Consider the following 20,389-nt stretch of genomic DNA (forward strand, 5'->3'; position numbering starts at 1 on the left):
CCCACCCCCAACACCAAAGTTGGGAGTAGGAAGGGTGCTCAGCCCTCCTGCTCCTTGGCCTCCCACCCCCGCCCGGTCCTGGTCGGGCCCGGCCCACCCCTATCCCGGTACCTGGAAAATTGTTGGGAGCTGGAGGGGTGCCTGGACCCTCTTCCTGCTCCTACACACCAGCAACATCTTCAAGAGCAGGAGCAAACTCCTCCTGCTCCTACTCTCCTGCCCTGCGTCTACTCTAACCCAGTTTTGTAACCGGCGTCTGTAACATTTTCAACCCATAGTCTGCATTTGGGCATAGGAGGGCCCAGCCTGGTAATGCACTGGCCACACAGACATGTCTATAGAGCAGCGGAGCACCTTAGAGGGCACTATGTTAAACATGTTAAACATTACATAAAGCATACCAGATGTACATCTCGTCCTAACCCCCTTATAATTTAGGGTGAGTTCCCCCCCCCCCCAAATCTAACAATACCAATTAAGTCCACCTGTTTACCACCCCAATAGCCCTTATGGATGCAGGTGGCACCTATATGGCAGTATAATAGGGTTTTAGTGGCCCCCACACTTTCTACTTTAAATGTACTGGTTAGAGTGGCTTAAGGGTCTGGATCCTCATTTTTAAGGTTCACTAGCCCATACACCAGGCTAATTAAGAAACCTGTATGCTACTCTACTGTAGTAGTCTTTCCCATATTAGATGCCTCTGTTCTACAGTCAAGTATATTGTGGCCGCCCCCAGCTCTCGGAAAGCGAAAGACCCGGCACGGACCGCAGGCAAGATTTTGGGCGCCTTTGATTTGGTTGGTGAAAAGAAAAACACAGAATTTTTCTGGATTCAGTTCAAAATAAGGTTTACACTTTATTTGTCCAAAAGAAAAACCCCCAAAAAATATCAGACTTAAATCCAGTGACAATTTCCCTGCAGTTCAGTTTTCACTGCTACCTGTGTAAGGCATGCATTCTCATTATTATGTTTCATTCCAAAGTTCATTGCCACCAGGCTTCATTTGCCTCCAATACTAATGTCCCAATAATATTATAGTCTCTGTTGAGACCCCTACTCGCAGGTAGCTAGGTTCCCTCTTAGGGAGCGCTCGCCAGCTTACTCTTAAGGGGATGCCTGGTATATCATAGCCAGTCCAAACAATAAACCAAAACAGTTTTCATTGACTTTTGGCTTTTCAGCTTTCACTGCTTTTCTCTCTTGAGACTTCTCCCGTTCTGCCTACGCAGTGGGGAGTGGAAACAAAACAACCCTTCCTGTGCATAAAGTTGTGCTATGCCCCACCCAACTTTCCAAGAACTCTTTTGCTACTTCCCAGCAGTTTAAAAGTTGGTTCAGGGAATGGCTAATTGCCCTAGCACTTGTGTTTGGTCCCTGTTTCTTGTCAGCACTCTGTAGCCCTCTCCCAGCACCAATAAGTTCCTAGCTCATTTAATATTCTGGCTGGAGAGACATTTGCAAAGGGCAGTGCTGGTGAGCAGTTTCATTACAACTCAATGCCTTCTTCTGACAAATTATATTTTTCTGGGATATTAGCATGGCTCTCCCAGCCCATACTACTGGTATCATAATCATACTCAGCTATTTCCATGCATTCTGCATTTACATTTTCCCATTCCCCTCCCCCTTCAGGATAGTTAGGAGAGCAGGCTGGCCAAGCTTCCCCCACCCCCTCCGTAGCATTACTTTGCCTTCCCCTTACAAAACTCTCTGCAAGGTCCCAGTACTTAGCTGCTTGAGGAATTTCTGTTTGTCTTTCTCTGGGTGGCAAAAAGCTGCCTCTCTGTCTCTATGGAGGGAATGTCCACCGTGGAGCTGTGGACTGGGCTCAAATCTTCTTTCTAGTCACAGCTGGTGTTAATTTATTTCCCTTTTGCTTCAAGCCCAAGTGTAGCCCCACCCCCTTCTGGGCTGATTCTCTGTTTCCTGGTGGATGGCTGTCTTGTTTTAACCCTGCATGTTTTACTCTGCCTAAAACCCTATTCTCTGGCTGCTGAACTGGCTTAGCTTTAGGGATTGAGGGTTTTAGAGCAGGGTTTTTCAACATGACTGGGGCTTCCCTGTCACAATATACTTTTTCATTCAGACTTTTGTGGGATGGGAGGGAGATCTGTGACCACTGGAGGACTATGGGTGGTCAGTACTTAATCTCTCCAGTGATCATCTGGTCAGCTTGGTTATCTTTTTAGTACTTAGATATTTCTAAAACAGGTCTTGACCAAAATGTTTAAGTTCCGTCCAGGACATCCTGCAAAATGTTTGATTATAGCTGCAAGACTTCCAAATCTAAACCTGCCCAAAGCCAGCCCACAGCACATCTCCCAATATGCTTCTTTGAACTCTGAAGACATAAAATAATGGTTTCTAAAATCGGTACTTGGACATCCTGGAGATTAGATTTTTTTCCTTTTCAGATAACTTCAGGGGTGGAAAGGAAAAGAATGGAGAGTTATGCTCTGAATTGAATATTCTCAGGACTAAATTATCCTGCTCAGCTATGATGAATTTTGTTGAAGAATAGCTCAACTGCTTAAATCCTTCACCTTATCTCACAGTAAAATTTAGTAATAGAGCTTAGAGGTTTACCACAGGGAATAAGCGGAAACTAATACAGGGAATCAAAGAAGAGAAGACCTTGCATTCACTATCTGCCTTAGAAAAAAAACATGCCCCTTGAAATTCAGTTTACTGTCAACTCTTATTATTTATAAATATGGGTTTTATAAAGCATTTTCTTATATAAAAGATAGAATATTGTGACCCTAGTTATATATCTATGAATTTTATAGCAATTGCCTGTCTGTTCTGCTATATAGCACACCATTTACTGTATATTGGCAAATATGCAATGTTTCTTTAAGGCTGTGTGGGTGTATGCCACCAATGTTGTAAGAGTGAGGGCATGCTGCAGCTGCCCCATATTTTGACCTATAAAGTGCAGTCAAGGCTTATGGTTAAAATGTGGACCATGGATTACTACACAACTTTGAGAGAAATGTGTTAATATATAAATTAATGATAAATAATGTCACAGCTAGCAGTAAAGAAATTAATACATTAGTATACACATCCCCCTCCATATTTACGGGAGTTAGGGGCAAAGCCAGCCTGTGAATACCAAATAATCACAAAAAAACTTTAGGGCCAACTCTGACCGACCCCTGCCTCATTCCCAGCTCTTTACTGATCTTACTTTTTAAAGCCTGGTGGTCTTGCAGTGAAGTGGGGCAGAAGCGCTCTTCCTATGCTCCTGCCCCATGCAGAGCCGGGAACAAAAAATGGCTGCTGAGAGTTCCCACAAGACCATGGGAACTCACATCAGCCATTTTTGTTCCCAGTTCTGCACAGGGCAGGAGCATAGGAAGTTTGTTCCTGCCCTGCTTCACTGCTAAACCACCAGATTTTAAAAAGTAAGTAAGTGGAGAGGTCTGGGAGGCGGGGGTGGGTCACCCAAACAAAAAATGTGAATAACCAAAGTCGTGAGTTCTGAACCTGCAATTATGGAGGGGGATATGTAGTATGGTTTTAGCATAAGAAAGCATTTCATAGCATACAATGTTCTTTGATATTGAATTGCTTTCAAAAATGTACAAAAAAAAAAGATGATCAGAGCACATCACCATGAAAATATGGCATACTATCATCCTCCATTAAAATTATAAAAGTTGACAATTAAACATTCCTAATAGCATGATCCAGTGAATAATATTTAACCCCCAGAGACCCAAATATAGAAAAAAACGTAAAAAAATGTTTTCGAACGTTCACATGTTGTTATAGGAGGCTTGTGATCCCTAATCAGTGTTTTTTTTTTTTTATTTTGACATTTTAGTAACTTTTGGGGAGGATGTTGTAAAATTGCAACGCTGGGCCTGTAAGGTAGCAGAATTTCAATAGTGTCACTCTCTCTCTGAACACATGTAAGGAATAATTAAAAGTTTATTTGTACTTTACAGCTTATAAAGACCCACCTAAGTTTATGTATATACACAACAACAATAGTATAATAAAGAAAAAAGTAATTTTTATTATCAATTTAATACAAAAAATGAGTATCATATAAAAACGCAAATTTTTCCCTGTGAAGCGCCCATTGACTTCTATCAGCGGTAATCAAGAAATTTCGTGTTTTTGCACAAAAAATTTCATGTTAGCGCAAATACGGGTAAAAAACGGCCACGCTATGAAATAGCACTTGTGCTATCTTCATAGCACGGTTTTGTGAATCGAGCCCTATATGTGCATGTTTTATTTGTTCATTTATTCAGTTATGGTAGTTCCAAAAACAGTTATTTTGCTCTGAAAAGCACAGGCGAACATTGCACTTCCTGCAAAGTGTGTTGGTATAGCCTTTTGCACAGTGTCGGCACCGTCCTCTATCGGCTTTGATGGGAAAATGTCCAATCATGTCCTTGCAAACTTCCTTTGGAGGGTGTGCATTTGACTTTTTGGCTGTCATGGCAGCTGAAGAACCTCCATCATCTGTAAACTGCCTCTTTTGGGAAGTCAAGGTGCCCCCTCTTGATGAAACTGGGCTTGCAGATGGTCGCCCTCGCTTTGACACTGACCCAGCCGTTCCGATCAGGATAAGAGAAGATGCCAACTGGGCCTGAAACATTCTCCTGTTTAGCATCTGTTTCTTTGGGATATCCAAAGCTTTGCAGTCCCTTTTGTACAGGAGCCAAGCATTGATCACAGCTAGGTTAATGGTGTGCCAGAAGATGTAAAGGTACCAGCGGTAGGACTTCAGTGGAAACTTGTATTTTGCTGCAAATGAGTCTAACAAATCCACTCCGCCCATGAATTTGTTATAGGCAGCCACAATATAAGGCCTCTCAACTTCAACAAATCTTTTGGCAGTTTTGTCCCAGCGTTGAATCTTCTCCACTGGTTGTGGGCCAGCAAAGGAAGACACAAGTGTAACCTGTCTGTTGTCAAACCATTTCACAGCACAAATGTTGTGATTTGACTCCACTCTGACATCAAAGCTTCCTCTTCCCTTTTTCTTCAAGCTTTTCTCATCCTCAAGATTACAGTTTGGAAGGCGCACTTGTCTGGCTGTTCCTGTGTAATGAATTCCACAATCCAGCAGCCTAACTATCAATGGGATGCTGGTGAAAAAGTTGTCTGCATAGATCTTGTAGTTGTGACTATGTGGAAGTGTGGAAGCAAGTTTCATCACAACATCCCCTGATAGTCCAAGTTCAGATCTTGCCCGTATTCCATTCACACTGCCTTGGTACACATCAAAATCACAAAGTATACCAGAGATTCCAGTCCTTGCCCACAGCTTGAACCCCCATGGGTTTGGCTTGCCACGCATGTACTGTTTGATGCTGCTGAATTTCCCCCTGAAAGGGATCATCATTTCATCAACAGAGTTATGTTCTTCAGGGACCACTTTTAGGCATTTCTCTCTGAAAGCATCAAGCCATGGTCTGAGTTTCCAGAGTTTGTCACTTTTTTGTTCCATCTCAGACACGGTTAGATTGTTCACAAAATGTAATGATGTCAACAGAGACTGGAATCTGTTTCGTGACATTACATCAGCGACAGGACTGTATCTTGTGTCTGCTTCCCAGTACATACGGACTCCAGGCATTTGGACAAGACCCATCTTCAGATACATGCCAATCATTTGCTCTATTTCCTTTGTGTTTGTGTTTATAGATGATCCTTTCTTCTGAAAACTGTACTGATTTGTGTTATCTGCCAGAGCGTTGATCATATCTTCTGTCACAAACTTCTGAAAGTACTCCAGTGGTGTGCAGAGGGAATGGACATTATTACTCCAAAGCAGGCAACAGGGTTGTATGACTTCATGGCCAGATAAACAGACCTATTTACACATTCAACCATCCAATGGTGTTGCAGAACTGAACAATAGGTTCTATTAGTAATGTACATGAAGTTTTAAAAAGAAAAAAAATGGGGGAGGGTTTATTTTGTAGCCTTAAATGTGATGTTGTAATATTACAACACTGGGTCTCAGGGGAGTGCAGACAAAACCTTGCTATCACTTTGACCCACTGTTGTAAAATTACAACATAGAAATAACCAGCTCTAAATCTCTTAAAATCAGTATATTCAATGATGTCATAAAATCTGCATGATCTACACATATTAATGATCACATAAAAAAATATTTCAAGCTTTTTACTTACTTTAGTCCTGATGTATCCCGTCCAAAACAACAAGATGATATACTCCAAAGCAGGCAACAGGGTTGTATGACTTCATGGCCAGATAAACAGACCTATTTACACATTCAACCATCCAATGGTGTTGCAGAACTGAACAATAGGTTCTATTAGTAATGTACATGAAGTTTTAAAAAGAAAAAAAATGGGGGAGGGTTTATTTTGTAGCCTTAAATGTGATGTTGTAATATTACAACACTGGGTCTCTGGGTGTGCTTAACCGCTAACATTTCCTTATCTGGTTCTTAATGGCTCAAATATTCTCATTAACTTCTTGGGTTACAAATTTAGCTTTAATACTAAAAATACTAATGATACAAAGATAACTCTTGATTTGAATTTTTACAACTCCTGTGATCAACACTTACCGTATTTTCATGCATATAACGCGCATACATGTATAACGCGCATACGCATATAGCACGCGGGAACACAGCATGTATGTAAATAAATTGCCATATAGCGCACACGCGTATACCGCGCATGCTTCTCATTGAAGTAAAACCTCCTCCTGCCTTGCCGCCCCAACTCTCCTCTCGCCACCCTGCCCTCTGCCCTGAATCGCCGCCCTGCTCCTGTTTTGCTGCCCTGACTCTCCTCTCGCCGCCCTGCCCTCTGCCCCGAATCGCCGCCCTGCTCCTGTCTTGCTGCCCCGACTCTCCTTTTGCCACCCTGCCCTCTGCCCCGAATCACCGCCCTGCTCCTGTCTTGCTGCCCCAACTCTCCTCTAGCCGCCCTGCCCTCTGCCCCGAATCGCCGCCCTGCTCCTGTCTTGCTGTCCCGACTCTCCTCTCGCCACCATGCCCTCTGCCATGAAGTGTGAGCCCATGGTTTTAACCCGCGAGTTTAAAGCGAGTTAAAACCACGGGCTCATGAAGTAATAAAGTAAAAAAAGAAAAAGCATCTCGCAGCTCTGTAAGCATGCGCAGATCATCTGCAGACAAAGAAGATAGTCTGAGCATGCTTGCGCTTAGTTGTCTGCGCCTGGTTGTCAGTGCGCCTTCGTCGCGGCGCGCTTTTGACCTGTCACTGAGGCGGGCCTTTGTCACGGCGCGCTTTTGATCACCGTGGCCGTGTCCCCCCTCATCCAGTTCTGTTGTCTATCTGGCCTTGTAATTGGCCCAGTGACCCATTGAATAGTATTTTGCGTATACAACAGCATCCCAGCCATTGGGTAAGCCTATAAAAGATCATTAGTGCTGCATGTAGAGCCCACATTTTAATTTCGATCTCTTCAGATTGGTATTCTGCATTTATCTAGTGGAGTTTATTGATTAAATTTAAATTTACCGGTAAAGTTTTTTCTAAAACACCATAATGCCAGGAATGAGACGAAAGTCATATACAGCAGACTTTAAGCTTAAAGTCATTGCGAAAGCTGAGGAAATAGGCAACCGAGTCACAGCGAGAGAGTTTGATGTTGGAGAAACATCGGTGCGTGAATGGAGAAAAGATAAGAAGGAACTGGAGAAATGCAATCCGCGAAAACGGGCACATCGTGGGGCCAAACCAAAATGGCCTTAGCTGGAGGATGACTTGAAGCAGTGGATTCTGGGGAGAAGGGAGCAAAATCAATCAGTCTCTACCGTTGCAGTTCAGATGAAGGCAAAACTACTTGCCAATGGAAGAGGAATATCCGACTTCAAAGCTGGCTTCACATGGATCTCGAAATTTATGAAAAGGAACGGACTATCAGTTCGAATGAGAACAACTGTTGGCCAGCGACTTCCAGATGACTGGCAGCAAAAATTGATGGATTTCCATGACTTTGTCGCCAAAGAAATATCTGAACTTGTCATTACTGCAAAGGACGTCATCAACATGGATGAAATTCCAATGGCACTTGACATTCCAGCGACAAGAACCATAGCCCCCATAGGTACTAAATCTGTTGCCATCACCACAACTGGGCATGAAAGAACGTGTTTTACAGTAGTTCTTGGTTGCTCAGCTTGCGTGGTTAAGTTAAAGCCCATGGTCATTTCCAAAAGGGTCACTATGCCCCGTGAAAAACTGCCCACCAGTATGGTTGTGCACTGCAACAAGAAGGGATGGATGGACTGCGACGTAATGAGATTGTGGGTAGATAAATGCTTTAGGGCAAGACAGGGTGGATTTTTTTCAAAAACATCCTTGTTAATTTTTGATGCCATGGCTGCCCACAAAGAAAAAAATGTTCAGGCCTACATTAATTCTACTGGTGCCCACATCGCTGTGATACCTGGAGGCCTGACATGTAAGCTGCAGCCACTTGTCATCGCAGTGAATCATCCATTCAAGACTTTTGTTAGAAGGGAGTGGGAGGAGTGGATGCAGAGTGGCACGCACGAGTACACACTCACGGGGCAGCTGAAGCGGGCAACTTTCCCAGAAGTCTGCAAGTGGGTGGCTTCAGCATGGGATAAAATAACACCAGATACTATTCGAAACAGATTTAGAAAAGCGGGCATTGTTTATGAAACCAATGACACTGGTAATCATGCAGCGGAAGGAGGCAACAACACGGATATCAGCGATGATGATGACGACGATGACAATATCACTTCGGAAATAAATGAGGATCGTCTGCAGGCCGTGCTCACTTTATTTAATGACGATGATGACAATTCGGATTTTGATGGATTCAACGATTCAGATGACTGTGATGATGATGACTGAATAAACCAGTAAACTTTGTTTATTTACGGTAACTATTTAGATTATTTTATCCTTGATACTTCGTTTGATCTAGATTATCAGTAAATGTTATAGTTCATGAAAATGAACATGTGATTTCTGTTCTTGTTGCTGAATTCATACTCACTAACTCAAGGGCTCTTGATCTTGATTAAAAGTTATACAGTAGTTTATAAGAATGAACAGTTTTTTCTTTTGACGTTTTTGATTGGAGGGTGTGTGAATGGTGCGTGAGTTCTCCTATGTCTGGTTGAGGTGGTTGAGGTGGATTGAATTACGGTATTTAGCTGAAGAAATTACGGTAGTTACCCCCCCCCCCCCATTCCTCACACATTACGGTAATTCTCTTCCATTTTTGTTCCCATTATAAAAAACACTGCTAAGTTCCCAGAAAAAAAATACATTAAAATAAGAAGTGAAAACAAAGGCCCCTACAGATGAGAACATAAGAATAGCCTAACTGGGTCAGACCAATGGTCCATCATGCCCAGTAGCCCATTCTCATGGTAGCTACCGTAATCCAGGTCACTAGTAACTGGTCAAAACCCAAAGAGTAGCAACATTCCATGCTACCGATCCAGGGCAAGCCGATACCGGTACTTCTCCATGTCTTAATAACAGACTATGGACTTTTCCTCCAGGAATTTGTCCAAACCTTTCTTAAAACCAGCAAAGCTATCTGATTTTACCATAACTTCTGGCCACTTCATTTTTAAGCTTAGATCTTTCCTTCCAAACAGAGACCTTGCTAGATGTCAAATACAGAAAGAACAAGGTAACTTCACAAGGACTTACCGGTAGCTGTGCAGGAAATGTGAATCTCCTCATACACCCACCATATAGTGCAAAAATGTGCAAAGGTCTGTTTTTTTCTTTTGAACACTACATAGCCTAACGACACAAAAGCAGCGCCGTTACAAACATATTCTGAAGGTCAATGCTAAGGTTAACAAAGTTTCCTTCCTTGGACCACAAGGAGATACTGACAAACCACTAGAAGAGATCCCAAAACAATTACCCAGGCAAAACACCCAAAGACCCACTCAGTGTGTGAACCAGTTGAGTGGAGTGGACTAACTGGGGGGTGGAAATGGGCCTGGAGTTTGCTCAGCAGAATTTCCCAGACCACCTCTTCCTCTCAACACATTGACACGCTGATGGGTTTATCAGGGCCGCCATCAGAAATTTCTGGGCCCCTTACTGAGCAATCCTATTGGGCCCCCCATGCACCCCTTCCCCCCTCCCGATGCCCCCACCTTCTTCCATGGGCCGAATACACACATACTTTTCTGCTAATGCTCCACCTAAGCCAGTCCTGTAAAATCTTCTCACGTCCATTGGGTGATTTGGCATAGAGGAGATATTCATAAAAAGAACGTCCGTCAAGATCTTTACTCATAGACTGTGCCATTTTCTTTATATCATCTTCCATCATTAATCCAAATTGCACAATTCTTTCTCTGTCTTTGTCCTGAATGGCATCTGGCCACATTGCTGGATCCTTCCAGTCAACAAATTTATGAGCAGGCGCGGAGAACGCATTTTTAAACAAATGTAGTTTATCCTTGTACTCCTTATGTAATTTTAATCATCTATGGATATGTTTGTATGTTTATTGTTCAAATGGTTTTATTTATTTCCCCAAATTTATTTTTGTTATACGCATTGAAAATATTTGATATTGCGCTTAAATCAAAATCTCAATAAACTTGAAACTTGAAACGAGTGCCCGTGAGATTGTGGGAGGGTTAAATACTCAAAACTTAGAAGAATAACAATTTACTTAAAGTTTTTGCTACGCCAGCTTTCTGGTATCTTTACATACAGTGGCGTACCTAGCATATGTAATACCCGGGGCCCATCATTTTTTGGCACCCCCCCCCCCCATCTGTAAGAAAAACATGATTTTTAGTAACAAACCACACGTCACACATGAGTACCTAGGAAAAGGCAGCATCTTACATATTGCAGTGAGCAGTACATCAATACACCCATTGTAAAACTAAACAAGCCAGACCAGCACAGATCAATCCTACACCGTCAATCCTAACAGAAAACCATGTCTTTCGAACACACAGAACACAGAAAACACCTTTGCCCAGTATGGAATATGTCATCACAAACTAACCCCTCACTCTTTTACAAAACTGTATTGTGGATTTTAGCCACAGTGGTAACAGCCCTGACGCTCATAGAATTCTGAGAATCAGAGCTGCTACCACCACGGCTGGCGCTAAAAAATGCTCCACAGTTTTGTAAAAGGGGGGATAAAATAGAAATACACAGTTTCAACGCTCTAGCTCAGAGGTGCCCAAACTTTTTGATGACCAAGTCAAAATGATCTACCAACAATAAAATTAAAAAACACAAAGCATATTATACGCTGAGAAAATGTTAATTATCATTCCTATTCTGGGTTTTTTTCAGAGGTCAAGGCAGATGACTCTATGCATTGTCACCTCAGTAACATACAAAAATAGACAAATATACCCTCCATCCTTTTTATTAAACCACAATAGCAGTTTTTAGCGCAGGGAGCTGCGCTGAATGCCCAGCGCTGCTCTTGACGCTCATAGGCTCCCTGCGCTAAAAACCACTATTGCGGTTTAGTAAAAGGGGACCATATTGTAAAATATAGACAGCAGATATAAATTCAGAACTGTACATAGTAAGTGAAGGGAAGTTTTCATCTCTGGGAATTTACCCAGTTAACTATTAAGTTATTTGGGCAAATTCCTTTGAAAACTGTGGTAATACTGCCTCCACTTTGCTAAATTTAAAATAAAATCATTTTTCCTACCTTGTCTGGTGATTTCTGGTTGCAATTTCTTCTTCTGACTGTGCATCCAATCTTTCTTCCCTTCTATCAGCCTGTATGCTTTCTCTCCTCCACACCTCATTCCCTCCCCCAACTTTTTCTTCCTCTCTCCCTGACCTTTCTTTCTTTTTTTCTGTTTCTCTTCTTTCCTTCTGTTTCCCTGCCTGCCCCCTTTCTTTCTTTCTCCCTGCCGTTCCCCAAGCCACTGCCGCTGCCATCCGGGACCCACCAATGGATAACAGGCCCCAAAGCCGACGCCGACGCATGCTCTCCCTGCTTCGGGCCGATCAGTCTTCCTCTCCCCGACGTCAATTCTGCCATCGTAGAGGAAGTTCCGCCCAGCCAGGCAGCGATTGGCTGGCCCGAACTTCCTCTCCGACTGCAGAATTGACGTCGGGGAGAGGAAGACTGATCGGCCTGATAGATTAGATCGCCAAGACAAAGTGAGTCCTGGGTGATCGACTCACTTTGTCTTGGCGAGCTACTGGCGCCCCTGCCTTAGAACACTGCCTAGGACCCTGGGGAGCCCGGGTCCCCTGTCAGCTCCGGGCCCCTGAATGCAGGACTGGTAGTACTGCCCTGATGGCGGCCCTGGGGTTTATTTTATAGCTTTTTCACCCCCTTTGGCTTCTCCTAACCACACTGGCCCCCACTACCCCTGAAGGCCTGTCCCCCCTTAAAGGTCTGCCTGTCCCCCCTTGAAGTCCTGTCCCCCCCCTTGAAGGCCTGCCTGCTTGTCCCCCCCCCTTGAAAGCCTATCCCCCCTTGAAGTCCTGTCCCCCCCTGGTCCTGTCCCCCCTTGAAGTCCTGTCCTCCCCTTGAAGGCCTGCCTGCCTGTCTGTCCACCCCCTTGAAGTCCTATCCCCCCCTTGAAGTCCTATCCCCCCGTGAAGTCCTGTCCCCCCCTTGAAGTCCTGTCCCCCCTTGAAGTCCTGTCCCTCCCTTGAAGGCCTGTCCTCCCCTTGAAGGCCCGCCCCACCCTGAAAGCCTGATGACCCACCCCGAAGGACCACTGCCCCCCCCATCCTGAAGGACCGCTTGCACCCCCCACCGACGTCCGATTCATCCCCCAGCCCCCCCAGAGAAGGGGCGGGACCGCGGCAGAGGAAGCAGCGCAGGGCTCACTGGCATCGCGAACCCACGGTAGGCTGCTTCTCCACCGCAAACGGTGCGGGGAGGCTGGGGGATGAATTGGACGTCGGGGGGGAACCAGCAATGTAAAAAACAAATTGTAAAATGCTCTCACGCATATAACGCGCATGGTTATGCTCAGTTTGTAAAATCATGTGTAGCGCGTGCGTTATATGCGTGAAAATAAGGTAATAGAAAAATTCAAAGTAATGATGAGTTTCTTAGATACATCTGGATGACATTTTGTCTGGACAAATCTGCTAAGGATGACTGAAAATCTCTGACTGAATATTCTTATATCAAAATCTTGAGCAGAAAGGTATAAATAAATATCTAAGAGGGAGTGCTGAAAAGTTCTCAGCCCAACCAAGAAATGGTCTGAAACAATGTCAAAAACATAGAATTTTGTTTCTTCAAATTGGCACGTAACAAAATAACACTCATAATTCAGGAAGTTGGTTGGTTGGGCTGATAACTTTTCAGCACCCCCTCTTAGGAGAGATAATCAAGCGAAAAGAACTGAGAAACTATCAACAAACCATACTATGGAAGGCTGGAACTAATACTGAAACAACAGAGAATAAGGTACGTTATCAATCAACAAGAAAATGACTCTATACCCTCAAGCTTATCCAAAGAGATAGAGAAATGCCTACAGATCGGCTACCATGGGCTTCAAAGCATACATGACAACATCAACAGATCCATTTGCTTAAAAAAATATATACTGCAATTAGGAAATAAACAGCTTAAAGTCTCCACTCTTAAACTTGGACGCACATTCTGAGAAAAATAGAATGAGTCAGAATTCCATTACAGTACATGGAAAAAGATGCAACAGCTTCCAAGAAAAGAAAACAAGTTCTAGACAATTAAAAAAGGAAAATAAATAGACGGTTCATAGTCAGTGGAGCACAAGACGCCAGCGCGCTGACAATCCAGCGCTGACAATTTGGCGCAAGACAGAAGCGCGTGGGAGAAAAAGTAATTTTTAAAGAGCTCCGATGGGGGGTTTGGGGTGGCAACCCCCCCCCCACACTTTATTGGTTAGTGTTTGCGCTGCTGTTGGAGGGAGGTTCGGGGGGTTGAAAATCTCCATAATAGCGAAAACGGAACTTTTCTGATTTTTTTCGGGAAAAATTCCGTTTTCTCTATAATGTGGGGGGTTTCACCCACCACACCCTACCCCCCCCCCGTAATGGCAGCGCGAACACTAACCAATAAAGTGGGGGGTTGCCACCCCAAACCCCCAGTCGGAGCTCTTTAAAAATTATTTTTCCCCCTTGTGCCGAATTGTCGGTGCGCTGGCGTCTGGCGCGCGATTATCCCGTCACCTAAATAGACAGTTATTACAGAAAGATTACAACCTGGATATGATCGTAGGGTTACAAGTGTTTTATTTTTTCCCCCTTTGTCATCTCAGCTGCAAAAAGTAATTTGTAAACATTGGGAGATTGTGCAATACCATCCTGAATTTGCTGAGAAACCGAGATTCGCCTTTAAACAGGGCAAGAATGTAGGCAAATATTTGAAACATAAGCCTCTGAGATGGCTACCTTTAGATCAGCATGGCCACTTTAAATGAGGTGCTTGCAGCTATTGCCAATACTCAGTGTCTGAGATCATCATTCCCAAGGTTAATATAACATACAAATTGAATGGTAAAACTAACTGCAATTCGGCTCAAGTTGTATATGATATTGTCTGCCCATGTCAGAAAATAAATGTGGGACAGATGAAAAGGGCAGTTAAACTTAGCTGCATACATACGGGCAAAATAGAAGCACCCTTAGTGGCTCATTGGGAGGAAGAACATAATTCATTAAGTGATCTGAAGTTTTGCGTGATCAGGCAATTTCAATTTACTCATAAGGGCGATATATCTCAGTTTCTTACCTATCAAGAACAGTGCTTGATTTTTGCTTGGCAAACAGTTAGCCTTTCAGGTCTCAACAAGGAGATAGAATGGATAACTCCCCATTGAATGAATAAAGGGAAATTGGTACGGTAATTGATCTTTTAGGGTGCCTAATAATACCAGTTGTTAATGCACAGACAGTTCATTAACGATGGACTATATGTACCATGTTGGAGTACGTTGAGCTGAGAGGAGAGCTGTTACAATGAGTCTAAAAGATTTTTTTTTTAAATCTAATTTATTCTTTGAAGCAATTATAAATGAAATATTGTAAATAATAATGCTTTCAGAATTGCAAAAGTTGTGAAGTGATGTCAGTTTCATTATATGTCCCCGCCCAAAACTATATATAGCAAGCTTATCCTATTGGACTGGATACTAAGGATCTAGAAGAGGAAACAACATACAATATAATAAAGTTTGCAGATGATACAAAACTATGTCAGGCGGTTGGCTCTCAAAGGGACTGCGAGGACCTCCAGAAAGATTTGAACCAGCTGGAAACGTGGGCGACAAAGTGGCAGATGAACTTTAACATAAACAAATGCAAGGTGATGCATCTAGGAAGGACAAACAAAGAACACGAGTATAAGATGTTGGGGGTAACATTAGCAAAATGCGAACAAGAAAAGGATTTGGGGGTACTGAATGACAATACCCTAAAGCCATAGGTACAATGTGCGGCGGCGGCGAAGAAAGCAAACAGGATGTTAGGCATAATTAAGAAGGGGATCACGAGTAGATCGGAAGATGCCATAATGCCACTTTATAGAACAGTGGTCAGACCGCACTTAGAATATTGTGTCCAACACTGGTCTTCATACCTCAAGAGGGATATAACTGTTGGAGAAAGTGCAGAGGCGAGCCACGAAACTTGTCAAAGGAATGGAGCATTTGAGCTACAAAGAACGACTCAGGAAACTGGGATTGTTTACCCTCGAGAAGAGAAGACTGAGAGGGGATTTGATAGAGACTTTTAAAATATTAAAGGGATTTGATATGATAGACCAAGAAGCAGCATTGCTAACATTCTCTGATGTGACACGGACAAGAGGTCATAGCCTGAAACTGAGCGGCAGCAGGTTCAGGACAAATGTCAGGAAGTTCTGTTTCACACAGCGAGTGGTGGGTGCTTGGAATGCACTCCCGGTGGAGGTTGTGGCGGAGACTACTGTACTGGGATTCAAGCGCAGGTTGGATGCACACCTTCTTGCATATCATATTGAGGGATACGGTAAAGTCGGGTCTCCAGAAAGGAGTACCTAAATGGGCCGCCGCGTGTGCGGAGCACCGGACTAGATGGACCTCGGTCTGATCCGGTGAAGGCATTTCTTATGTTCTTATGTTCTTATGAGTAAGTCTCAGCCCCACCACTCCATCACTGTGTTATTTCATGACCGCGGGAAGAATTACGTGGCACTTCATCATTGGCTGCCCATATACGATTTACTATTTGTTGCTCTTTTTTTTCTCAATTTTAAATTCTTTCCTTATATAAAAAGGTAATGTGTGTACTTAGCTTATATTATCCAACGCCTGGGAGTCTGACCTGACATGACATGGTTTGCACCGATTAGTGCTGTATCAAGGGTCTCCCTATGTACAAAAAGAAAGGAAGCTATGAGTGTCATTCCTATCTAGCCCCCCCCCTCCTAAGTCATACCTCGTCATCTCCTGATTTCTTACCCATTCCTATACTCACTGAGGTTGCGCGTGTCATCCGACTCTAGTTTGTATAAAGAGAAAGATGGCGGCGGCGTCTAGCCCCGGAGTTTAAATACTATCTCATATCATTAAATGTCAAGTACCTCCCCCTGTGTTCTGTGAAAAAAATCCTTAGATCAGGACCCACACAGAACATTTAGGTACAGATATATTAGAGCATCTTAATACATATCTGAGGAACGGCATGTTAACTCAAAAAGAATATACTTTCTTGTTTGAAAAATATCCAGAGTTGCATTTCCTCTCAAAGTTTCCATGACAAGTTGTTCCAGGAAGCAATCACCTACAGCATCCAGGAATTTGGTCTCTCTATCATAGCTGGAGTTGCCTAGGTTCCACTCTATCCCCGGATAATTGAAATCACCCATGATAACTGTGTTGCCTCCCTTGCATTTGCATTTAATCTCGTCCATCATTTCTTTATCAGTCTCTTTGGACTGCCCTGGAGGTTGGTAGTAGATGCCGATCTTCGTATCCATTCCATTTGTTCCCAGTATTTTAGCCCAAAGAGACTCTACCTTATTGTTCGTTTTCAGCGTGTTCTCTCTGGTAAACTGCTTTATGGCACTTGCATTGATGTTGTTTGTGCTTTTTCCAGCTTTCTTCCATTTTTGTCCTCTTCAGTTCCTTAAACGAAGCCTTCTTGTCTCTGATCGCTTCCTTCACTGCTACCAAGAGCCACGCCAGTTCCTTGTTCTCCCACTTCTTGGAACCCTTGTTGATAGGTGGTATATATAAATTTTGCACCTCTGTGACTGTCCTTAAAAAGGGACCATGCTTGCTCTAGCGCATGTACAATACTTATCCTCTTCCTAATCTTCTTCCTCATCATGGCTCTCATCCCTTCGTAGTTCTCTTTTCAGACATTCAGTGCCATGGTCATTGTTCTGGATCGATTTTTCTGTTCCTGTGTCTAGGTTGAAGTGAATCATGTTGTGATCACTGTTCCCCAGTGTCCCTTCTACTTCTATACTCTGTGCCAGTCTTTATAGTCCATTTAGAATTAAGTCCAGAGTTACATTTCCTCTCGTATTTTCCATGACAAGTTGTTCCAGGAAGGAATCGCCTACAGCATCCAGGTACTTGGTCTCTCTACCACAGCTGGAGTTGCTTAGGTTCCAATCTATCCCCGGAAAATTGAAATCACCCATGATAACTGTATTGCCTCCCTTGCATTTGCATTTAATCTCGTCTGTCATTTCTTCATCAGTCTCTTCAGACTGCCCTGAGGGTCGGTAATAGATGCCGATCTTCGTATCCGTTCCATTTGTTCCTGGTATTTTAGCTCATAGAGACTCTACCTTATTGTTCATTTTCAGCGTGTTCTCTCTGGTAGACTCAATTCTCTCTTTTATCTATAGGGCAATACCCCCACCTTTTTGTCCTACTCTGTCTCTGCGGTATAGCTTGTATCCCGGTAGTACAGTGTCCCAGTCTAAATTGTATTAAAAAGAATGATCAAGTACACTTTAGTACATTATTATAAGCTCCAGAGGGAAGCTCTGCTTTACAGTACTGTATACTGTATAATGGAAGTATTAAAAAAGCAGTAGCAGTAAATTCAGTATACTGAGATAATGCCCAATGTACCCTTGCATGCAAGTGAGATTCATCTTCTGATGATAAGTTTAAAACTAACAAAATACAAATTCCCAATGAATTCAATCTCATTTGGAAATACTAACTTTTCAGAAAAGGGATAATTAGGGTCATGATTAGGCAAATGAGACTTCTTAAGTGATTTTGATCTGGTCAGGCCCATAATGCCTTATTATAGGTTCATTATCACTGACGAAGCTGCTATTCAGCCCCCTTTGCAGAGCCTTCTCTAAGTTTGAATGGCAGGAATTTCTATTTGCTGGCCAGCTCAAATAGCTTTTTGTCTCAGTTTTCAGGCAGTGAAAGGAAAGACTTGATCCTAAACTGCCTACATGTCTTTGGTGTTTTTATATAAACACTAATTTTAAACTGTAGCATTTTGATATGATTTTTATTTGTGAAACTTTCTGCCACAATTGTTTTAAACTCCTAACTCGGGGCAAATTTATTCACTTGTTTTCAGCATTGCAGATTAAAGAAATATTGCATCCTTATGCATTAATGTCTATTTTGGATTGAAACATACTGTTACATATATACCAGAAGGAATCGTGAATAAACATGTTGCAGTAATTTGTCACTCCTGTCTCAGAATACTGACCTTATACATAAAATATGGCATTTAAATGACATTCAGCCTCTCAATCTAAATTCCCAGTTCCTTGACACTCACTATTAGTCATTGTGACAGAGCCTGATTTACTGTTTGATGGAATCCAGTGCCATCCTAATTGTTGTGGTAGATAACTGGCATGATTTAGATGTAATGATCAGCAAAAATTATATGTTGCATATATAAGTACAGCTTTCATGCTACTGATCATCTAATACAAAGGCAAGGTGGCAACAATTATAGTAAGTGCCACATATTTGACTGGTCTAAATTCATGCCTTCAAATTAAAGTTCTACAATCAAGTTAAAGTGAAGGTACCTCTCAGTTAGCTTGAGATACCAATGGTAAATGCCCCACTCTACCCTGTTCAGATTGATCTCACTTCTGAGCTGGCAGAGGCAGTCACATCATTGTCCCTTGCTTGATCTCACCAGCCATGTGGTTCATCTGTAGCACAGTGTCACCTGGGCTATGCATTGCTAATACCGGTGTGCTGGACTTGAGTAGAAGGGGGCACAGTGGGCAGTTCATGGCCCTTTGGGTGCAGCGGAGGTTTCAGAACCCAGTGTAGAAACTAGCTTCTCCCATCTGCTTCTTCCTATCAGAGCAGGCAACATTTTAGCATTTCACCATCTATCCATGTGACATGGTCTATGTGCTGTCACCTAGGAAGAAGAATAAATGGAGATTTAAAAACCCAGAACTCAGTGGCGTACCTAGCATATGTGGAACCCGGGGCCCATCATTTTTTGACACACACACACCCCCATCTGTATGAAAAACATGATTTTTAGTAACAATCCAAACGTCACACAAGAGTATACCTAGGAAAAGGCAGCATCTTACATACTGCAGTGAGCAGTACATCAATACACCCATTGTAAACCTAAACAAGCCAGACTAGTACAGATCAATCCTGCAGTCAATCCTAACAGAAAACCATGTCTTTTGAACATACAGAACACAGACAACACCTTTGCCTAGTATGGAATATGTAATCACAAACTAACCCCTCCCCCTTTTACAAAACTGTAGTGTGGTTTTTAGCCATGGTGGTATAATTCTGAGCATCAGAGCTGCTACCATCATGGCTGGTGGTAAAAAACGCTCCACAGTTTTGCAAAAGGGGGGGATAAAATAAAAATACATAGACAAAGGTTAAATTGAACCACCAAGAAGCTAAACTCTGCATACAATGCAACACCACAGAAACAGTGACACATGTCTCCTAAAGCAATAAATAAATAAATAGAAAATTTTTGTTCTACCTTTGTCTTCTCTGGTTTCTGCTTTCCTCATCTTCTTGTTACTCTCTTCCTTCTATCCACTGTCTGCCATCTCTCTACCCCTATATGGCATCTTATCTTCTTCTATGCCCCTTCCAGAAACTGTATGTCTCCCCTTGCGTCTCTCCTTTCACCCCCATTAGTCTGGCATCTCTCTCCTCTCCTTCCCTCTCCCACACCTCTCCTCTGCAATCCCTTTCCCTTTTATCCCTCATTTTCCTTTTCAATTTTTTTTCTGCATCTGTCTAGATTATGTTCTTACTACCCTCAATTTCCTTTTTTAGTCTACTTACTGCTCGCCACCTCTTTACCTCACCCCTCCAGTATTTCACTAACTCAATCCTTTTCTCCCCATCATGTGCCCTCCTTTTATTTATCCCCTCCTTCCATCATGTGCCCTCTTTCTCTACCCCTTCCA

At 42.9% G+C, this 20,389-nt stretch overlaps 1 long non-coding RNA gene across 2 annotated transcripts in view; it reads right to left on the minus strand.

The window, feature by feature from the left end:
• LOC117361937 overlaps positions 1-1,827 on the minus strand; it is an 86,876-nt gene extending 85,049 nt beyond the window's left edge. For both annotated transcript variants that reach the window (XR_004539761.1, XR_004539760.1), the window contains exon 1: positions 1,732-1,827. This is a non-coding gene — a long non-coding RNA (uncharacterized LOC117361937). The remainder of the gene's footprint in view (positions 1-1,731) is intronic.
• Between the last annotated feature and the right edge of the window lie 18,562 nt (positions 1,828-20,389).

The sequence above is a fragment of the Geotrypetes seraphini genome, chromosome 6 (assembly GCF_902459505.1).
Source record: "Geotrypetes seraphini chromosome 6, aGeoSer1.1, whole genome shotgun sequence".
Classification (NCBI taxonomy): Eukaryota; Metazoa; Chordata; class Amphibia; order Gymnophiona; family Dermophiidae; genus Geotrypetes; species Geotrypetes seraphini.